We start from the raw sequence: 7,947 nt of genomic DNA on the forward strand, positions 1-7,947 counted from the left end.
TTGGAGTACCAGCACTGTACAAGATCCCTGAGCTGTCATGATAACCCCTATTCTCTTAGACTACTACATGGGCATTAACAGTTTCACTTGCCAAAAGGACAGGGAAAGTATCTGTTTTGTTCACTGGTTTTTCCCATGCGCATAAAATAGTATCTGACATGTAGTACATGCTCAATAAAAATCTCTTCGATATAATAAATTGTAATTTAAGAGATAAAAATTAAAAGAATGCCAAAGCGTTTCTTGAGAGAAGAGAAAAATGCTGATTTGCTTTCAAAGTTTGGTAATTTTTAGAACAAATGGAAACAATCATCTGACCAAATGCTCCCATTTTATAGATGAGAAAATAGAAGTCCTGGTATATAGCAAATCTGCAACTAGAATCCAACACTATCTCTGATTTTAAGGTATCTAAAGTGACAAAAAGCTATTCATCATCCACAATGAGAATAAAATACAGCATGGCTAAATTTGAAGTGCACCATATATAAGTCCACATAAAAATAACAAAATGAAAATTCTGTGTGCATTTATCACCTATTTTAGTCTGTAATCTATGGCCACTGGTGTGATATTAGATTTTAGATATTATTTGTTAATGTCTTAAAATCATGGCCCAGTGGTTAGAACTCTGTGCTTTCACTGCGAAGGGAACGGGTTCAATTCCTAGTCAGGGAACTAAGATCCTGCAAGCCACAAAAAAAAAAAAAAAAAAAAAAAAAGAAGAATCACTCAAAATATCACCCTAAGAAGAAAACCATTATTTATATTTTAGGGGTTGTGTGTGTGTGTACATGTATGCATGTTTTCTTTTCTTTTAAGAAAATGTGATTATACTGTACATACTATAAGGTAATACGTTTATCTCACCTACTTAATTACAAACATGTTTCCATGTCAAGAAAAATCATCCAATATGATTTATTTAAAAAATGTTTTCTTCAGTACGACCTTTAATGCCCATCCCATTTTATGGGTGAACTCCAATTTATTTAATCTCCTATTTTGTCATTTTTAGATATTAGAAACAATACAGCAATGAACATCTTTGTAGTGACATCTTTGGGCACACCCATGATTACTTCCTTCAGTGAATTTCCTAGAAAGAGTCTTCCTCAAGGTTATACATGTCTTAATGTGTTTTATTTCTTTTTTTAATATTTATTTATTTTGGCTGCGCTGGGTCTTATTTGCGGCACGCAGGACCTTTGTTGTGGCATGCGGGCTTCTTAGTTGCGCCATGCGAACTCTTAGTTGTGGCATGCATGTGGGATCTAATTCCCCGACCAGGGATCGAACCCGGGTCTCCTGCATTGGAAGTGCAGAGTCTTACCCACTGGGACCACGAGGGAAGTCCCTGATGTGTTTTCATATTTCCTAACTGCTGTGCAAGAAGGTGGCATCAATTTAGTACTATAAAAAGTGCCAGTTTCTACATACTCTCACAGGTATGAGGCATTATTATTCTTTTGAATTCTTTATGACCTTTGCCAGTGTGATAGCTGGAAAGTGGCTGTGCGTTTTCATTTGCACTTTCTGGATTCCCAGTGATGTCGAACAACTTCTTGTATGGATGCATTCCTGGCCCAACCTTAACCCTTCCTACCCAAACTGCTTTTCCCAGCCTGGATCTTTGAGTATTGCCTTGAACGTACATGGAAGGACACTATAAAGAAAAGTCCCACACACATGTGTTTGTATTAACACTAAGAATGTTGTGAAGGGTCATTATGAAAATAATGTATTTTCTTAGGACACATTTTAGTACTAGGAATAGCTATATTTCCTCTTGAACATCCAATTTATTTTTATCTTATTGATACTGGGGAACGTGCAATTGACTGTGTTGTTTTTTGTTTTTTGTTTTTGGCATTGGCAGCTAGAAAGTTCTGAGCCGGTTTCCTTCCAAGCAATGTGTATTTGTGTACCAACTTCTCTCTTGGCTCCATCTTATCTTTCCAACCCTGATTTTCCCTTTGTCATATTTTCTTCAACTATTTCACATTGGATTGCATCTTGTTTGGCAGGCGTTTATGCGATGCAGGGTGTAGATAAATAAGATATCGCGACCTATGGGTTGATTGTGGCTCACCCTTGTTTGGTGCCAACCAGTACCTTAGTAGTCACTGATACTGAGCTAATGGGCTACTTCCCAGGATTTTCCACATCAAGGTGAACGTTGAAAATGATGTCGTTGGTATGATTCACCGCAGTGAATGGAGATGCTCAGAGGCCAAGGAGATACTGAGGGTTCTATCCCCACCTTGTCTCATTCCTCAAGGCATGAGAAGACCATTATCTCAGGGCACCACTGGTGGCACACAGGTTGAGAGACACTGGGCTAGAGGAGAAAAAAAATACCTTACAAAAGTAAAGCTAAGAAAAGTAAAATAAAACTCTTCCCAGGCTCGTGCCTGCTTCAAAAGAAATACTTTCATTTCCTTTCCAAGAGATGTCTCTTCTTTAGATATGCTATGAATAAAATGAGAGCAGTTCCCCAGTACAGAAGTAGCATGGATAGCTACTACCCTGACACCCTTCCTGGAATTTGTGCTTGCCTGTGCCCTTCTTCCTTCTTTTTCCCCATGCTTCTTTAACAGCACTCAATCCCTTCTCAGGGCCTCAAGGTGGTATTCTCTATTCATGGATATCATGGATTCTTTGGCTCTTTATCCTATAGGTAGCTCTCGGATATCCCTTTCTCTTTGCTGCAGGCTCCACAGACTCTTGCCTGTCTCTAGTTCTTCTCAGTAGCATCCACCACCTTCTCCACCTCTTGGGTCTCTTCCTTCTGCTCTTCCACCAAGATTAGCATCAGAATAGGATTCAGACAGCTAAACTCAGTATTTTTTCTTTCTCACAGAGACAGAGATGAATTAGATGTTCACCATGTATGTTTCATTTTTCTAGGCACACGGCTAAGCCACCTTTCCTAGCACATGTGTATCTAGGGGGGACACGGGACTGATCTCACCCATGGAATGTGAGCAGAATTGACTATGTCACTTCTAGACCCAGGAAGTTAAGAGCATGTGTCTTCTCCTTTCTTTCTCTCTTCCTTCACCTACAGCTGGACCACATCAGAGGACCTCAAAGTCCCATTCTGAAGATGGCAAAGCCACAGAGCAGGAGGATTATGGATCCCTGAATGACTGCATGGAGCTGAGCTCCCCACTAACTGCTTTAGACTGTGGAATAGTCTTTATAGTTTAAGATCACTGAGATTTAAGGAGTTGTTTTTTTAGCAGTTAGTATATGCTAATTAATGCATCCATTTTTTTCTTGTTATTTCTAAAGAAAGAAAAAGAAACACAAGCCTTTCTAACTTTTTCAAAACATTATTATTAATCACCAGGGGAACACAGATTGCTTTATTGTGGCCACACCGCATGGTTTGTGGGATCTTAGTTCCCCAACCAGGGATTGAACCAGGGCCCACAGCAGTGAAAGTGCCGAGTCGTAACCACTGGACCGCCAGGGAATTCTACAAGATTTTTTTTTTAAGGCAGGAGAGGTTTTGAAGTTATAAAATTCTTAGAGCAGTGCTTTTCAAAGAGTAGTTTGTTGAACACTAGTTTTCCAGGAAGTACACAGTAAAATATGAAAAACAGAGTTCTATGACAATAATATTAGGAAGAGCAGTATGAAAGAAACAGGCTTCCTTGCTGCGGAACTTCTCAGAGCCTTTAATATAAAGCTGTATATTGTGACTCTCCACAAGGGGGCTCTGTTGAACAGATTTGTCTCAGCCTCAAAGACTGAAGATCAAATCAGAACAAAACAAGAACTTGTTCCTTTCAGATGTGAGATTTGTACCTCTTAGTACATTTTTTTTTTCTTTGCCTCTTAGTACATTTTGATGCAGAAATTCTATTCCCCTGGAACTCTGCTATAGTCTAGAGTTCCTCCCCAAACCGAGGACTCCTCACCCCCCAGAAGAGGAGCCAATCCAGGGTTGACTGTTCCATCATCTGCCTCATCATGACGCATCGATCACTCCAGAGTTTTGGCAGTGCTACCTCCCCCAGGCAAAATAACAGGCCCCTTCCACTTCTGAGTTCCTGCTACTTGGAACAATGATGGCCTCTTTCTGGGAAGATGAAGGAAAAGACAGGCTCTGATTGCTCAACAGCTACTGCAGCTGAATAGTTGTTCCGGTACAACTAAAGAGAAGGATGGTGAGGGGCATACCATGTGTGGCATGAAGGAAAAGAGTGAGGAAGGACAATAGGATGGAGGAAACCAAACCAGCAAGGCAAACGTTTGGAGTGTATGCTTAATGACAGTCCAGAGGAGGCAAGACGGGTTTTTGTCCACATTCCATATGAGCACATTAGCAGCAAACTGCCTACAAGCCTCTTGGCAAATAGAGCTCAGATTCGCATCAGTTTCTAAGGGGATACTGTCTGAACTTGCTCTGAATCACAACCAACTGAATGTTGTAATGCTACAGTCTTCAAGCCTCAACACCAACTCCAAACTATATTATCTGCCTCTGCCAAAAACCCTTAGATTCCATTCCCAAGGAGGCTCGCAGAGCACAGATCTCAGCAAGTAGGATTCCTTGTGAGATTACCTTTAGAGCCCACTAAATATGCATTATAGGTTTAATCTCATTTGGAAGATTGCTAACACCAACACCAGGAGAGCTCCAAACCAGAAGGAACTGACGTCATCCCCAGAAAGGAAGCAGAATAGGGCCTGGCCACAGGCCTGCAAGCCAGTGGTGCTCACTAAGACCCTCACATCTGTGGCACATTGATGGAGTGATAAACACCAGCTGACATGATAGAAGTCATCTGGCACCCAGGATCCTGGACTGCTTCTTCCCAAGTACTCAAATCCTTGTCTCTCTGTTCCTAGCTCAGATCTCTTGGCTCTGTCATCCAGACTTTATAGCTACCCCGAGCCTTGACACGGCAGCAGAGCTAAAAGTCCAGACTGAAACTGACCCTTGCCTCTCCCGAAAGCAAAAGCCCAGGCATTATGTTCCTCCCAACTCTCGGTACTAGTACCAAGGCATAAGCCCAGCAAACCGAGCTGCAGCTGCTGCTGGTGCTGTGCAGACAGATGCAGGAGGCACGCGTTCTTTACTTGCGTTTCCTGCAGCACCAGACGTACTGGAGCTCAACAGATACTGTCAAATAGATTAAATACACACAGTAATGCATTTATGATCTCTAACTCTACCCAAGTTGCCGACAGTTTCTCCTGTTCACCTTTTGTTTCCTCGCGGTATCTCCTGGGTGAGCTTAACTGTTTGCCAGCATCATGATCCCCTGGTACTTTTAAAACAGCAATTGCCAGGCCCCTCATCAGAGCTGGAGGGAAGAGCCCAGGAATCTGCTTTCTGAAAACTCTGCCCAAGAAATGCTTTTGCACGTAGGCTGAAGAACGCTGCTCTGGGGGATCCATTCCCAGCAGTCTCCCCTCCCATCAGGAAGGAGCTGCGGATCTGCTCCCACATGTCCACCTCCTACTCTCCATCGGCTCTCTCCTCCCCACCTCTACCAGGTCAGTGGGGCCTCGCCTCAGAGCAGAGCTGTAGCCTTCTCACTCTTGCCCATTATCCCACCTCCACTGCCTAGTCCAAGACAGTCCACCACACGGACTGCAACCACACGTGCTGCCAAAAGAGATTCCCACCCTGCTCTCTGCACCTGTCCTCCCTCTCCACCTCCCACTTACTCTTTAACCCCCCAGCATCAGGCTTCTGCCCGCACCACTCTACTGAATCAACTCCGCAGCCTTTGTCATGAAAATGATGATATATTACACCCAAAGGGTACTTTACAGCCAATAAAATACTTTCACACATACTCTGTCATTTGGACTTCATGATCCTATGAGAAAAGCGTGTAACATCTCAGAGATTCCCAAACTGCAATCTAGATGAACATACTACCTTCCCAATTTTTGCCATATCTATTTGCCCTTGCATTTTTATGTACTTACTGTATTTCTGAAAATGACTCATATTTTAAGTTCATTTTGAAAGAAAAAATGTGTATCATTCTCAAAAGTGGAGAATCTACATCATTTGTCATAAATAAGAGGAACCAGCACAAAGAAATTCAGTGAAAACAAAATAATGTTATTATATTTTAAAGTGAAAGGGACTCTGGCCTGTGGGCCTATAGTTGAGGGTAGAATCCAAGCCCCTGGAGAAAACCAGCTCTCTGGTTTCCCCACTGCTCCACCCAGAGACTAGGAAGGCTCAGCCCTACTGAGCTTCCTCTTGGACTTTCCGGGTTCACAGTGGCTTGGCTTATTCACAAGGGGTCTATCAACCTCTTCCACTCCCCACGTGCCAGGCCTTTCCCAGGACCTAAGCCCAGACACTGCTCCCCAACCACCGGCCAGCCCATGGGGAGGAGGTGCCACAGCAGTTCTCCCATAAGAATCTCAGCAGAGCCCAGGGCCTCACTCTGCCAATTGCCCACAGGTTTCTGCCACAGCACATAGAAGAAGCAAAGAACAGGGGTGGGGACCTCCTTCACGTGGCCATGTTTCCAGCATTCCCTCTACAGTATTATTCTATCTAGAATCTACTGCCCACCAAGGCTCAGAGGCCAAAGTCCATTCACACTTTGTTTAAAAATGAAAACATCACATCCATTAGGATAGCTATTATCGAACAAAGAAAAGAAAAAGAAAGCAAGAAAGAAAAAAGAAAAGAAAGATATAAAAAAGAAAAGAATAGAGAAGAAAAGGAAAGGACAGGAAAGGAATGGAACAAAAAGAAAAGAAAAGGACAAGTGTCGGAGTGGATGTGGGGAAATTGAAACTCTTGTGCACTGCTATTGGGAATAGGGTGTATCCACTGTGGACAATAGTATGGTGGTTCCTCAAAAAATTAAACAGAGAATTACCATTTGAACCAGGAATTTCACTACTGGGTATACACACAAAAGAATTGAAAGTAGGGTCTTGAGATATTTGTAGACCATGTTCATAGCAAAATTATTCACAATAACCAAAAGGTGGTAACAACCCAAATGTCCATCAGCAGATGAATGGAACATTATTTAGCCTTAATAAGGAATGAAACTCGGATACAACGTGGTAGCTACAACTTTATGTATAGTGAAATAAGCCAGTCACAAAAAGAGAAATATTGTATGATTCCACTTACATGAGATACCTAGAGTAGACAAATTCATAAAGACAGAAAGTAGTTACCAGGGGCTGGGGGGAGGGATAAGTGGGTAGTTATTATTTAATGGGTGCAGAGCTTCAGCACAGGATGATGAAAAAGTTCTGGAGACGGATGGTGGTCATGGTTGCACAACAATGTGAATGTATTTAATGCTACTTGAACTTTACACTTAAAAATGGGGCTTCACTGGTGGCGCAGTGGTTGAGAGTCCACCTGTCGATGCAGGGGACATGGGTTCGTGGCCCGGTCCAGGAAGATCCCACATGCCGCGGAGCGGCTGGGCCCGTGAGCCATGGCCGCTGAGCCTGCGCAACGGGAGAGGCCACAACAGTGAGAGGCCCGCGTACCGCAAAAAAAAAAAAAAAGGTTAAAATGGTGAATTTTATGTTATATATATTTTACCACAATTTCTAAAAATGAAATCAGCAATTACTTATTAGAAATGTGTTAAAGTCCTACTAGCACCAAACTGAGACTTTCTACGTGACCAGGTTAGGACTGAAATTGAACTGGGAAGCAGATACCTTTCTCACTAGGTGATTCAATATCATCAAAGGTCCCATTCCAGCATTTCCAAATCCACCAGTAATATGTTCACAAAGAGTTGAGAAAACACTCTAATATCTTATATACTCATTATACAGATGAGGACGCTGAATCTCAGACCCAATAGAGGTAATCAGTGAATTTTCCAAGGTCACACATTAAATGGCTTGATACCGGCTATTCTGATTCCCGATTTACTGTCAGTCCCATTAACCCAAAGTACTTTTTCCCACCCCTCTCTC

This window comes from Lipotes vexillifer, unplaced genomic scaffold (genome assembly GCF_000442215.2).
Source record: "Lipotes vexillifer unplaced genomic scaffold, Lipotes_vexillifer_v1.1 scaffold822, whole genome shotgun sequence".
NCBI lineage: Eukaryota > Metazoa > Chordata > Mammalia > Artiodactyla > Lipotidae > Lipotes > Lipotes vexillifer.